Source organism: Pteropus alecto, unplaced genomic scaffold (assembly GCF_000325575.1).
Source record: "Pteropus alecto unplaced genomic scaffold, ASM32557v1 scaffold24, whole genome shotgun sequence".
Lineage (NCBI taxonomy): Eukaryota > Metazoa > Chordata > Mammalia > Chiroptera > Pteropodidae > Pteropus > Pteropus alecto.
The window spans coordinates 11681741-11682669 of NW_006439192.1; the positions used below are offsets into that span (position 1 = coordinate 11681741).

General features: G+C 45.0%; 1 pseudogene; it reads right to left on the reverse strand.

Annotated features, from left to right (window-relative positions):
• Window positions 1-356: 356 nt before the first annotated feature.
• Window positions 357-475, reverse strand: LOC112483423 (annotated as a pseudogene).
• Window positions 476-929: the final 454 nt, after the last annotated feature.

Consider the following 929-nt stretch of genomic DNA (forward strand, 5'->3'; position numbering starts at 1 on the left):
TCCCCACCCTTCCATCTCCCACCCTCAGTTTGCCAACCAGGATCCGAGCATCCGAGCTGGGAGAGGACCAGGAGGCAGGGGCATTGGAAAGCTTTTGCTCAGCTGGCACTATAGATATTTGAAATTGACTCTTTCATAAGCCGTTTCATGAGTTTAGAAATTCCCTAGCTTTGTACCTATGACTGTAATTTCTGAAGTCTGGGCAATGGTGCTTCATAGGCTGGCTCCTCCTGGCTCAGCTCTTGCTTTTTGTTTTGTTTTGTTCTGTTTTTTTCTCACTGGTTCAGATCACTCTGAATCCCTCCATTGATCTTCTCCTCCTTCAGGTAGGCCTCTACCTGGATTTTTTTTTTTTTTTAAAGCAGCACCTGGTATTTCTAGGTGGTCTCCCATCCAAGTACTAACCAGGCCCGACCCTGCTTAGCTTCTGAGATCAGACGAGATCGGGCGTGTTCAGGGTGTCATGGCCATAGACTTTGTCTGTATTTTAAATGGATCCAAGATAACTCCTTTTCTCCTAGGCCCTCTTCTGTTCTACAGGAAAACAAGCATTCTCTGTTCAGAGACCATTGGGTGCCATTTTGGAGGCTGACTACCACAGAAAACAAGTTAAACAGATGAATCTTTCCAAAATTCTTGTCTTGGCTTTGCCCAGGCAGACTCTGGAAGTTCAGGGCAATCCCAAGCCAGCAACTCTTCTTCAAAAAGTGCCTTACAGTTTGCTAGCACATCTCACTTGACTTCCAGATTTCCTGGGCAGAGCCAGACATCTGTCTATTTTGCCTTCCAGCAACAGAGAATGCATTTCAAGCTCTCAAAACAATTTCATTTAAGCAACTCTCACTGGTCTCCTTTAGATAGGACTCATAGCAATAAATTACTCTCTCCATCAAACCCTCCTCACATATTCTCTCCAATTTCCCTCTCTC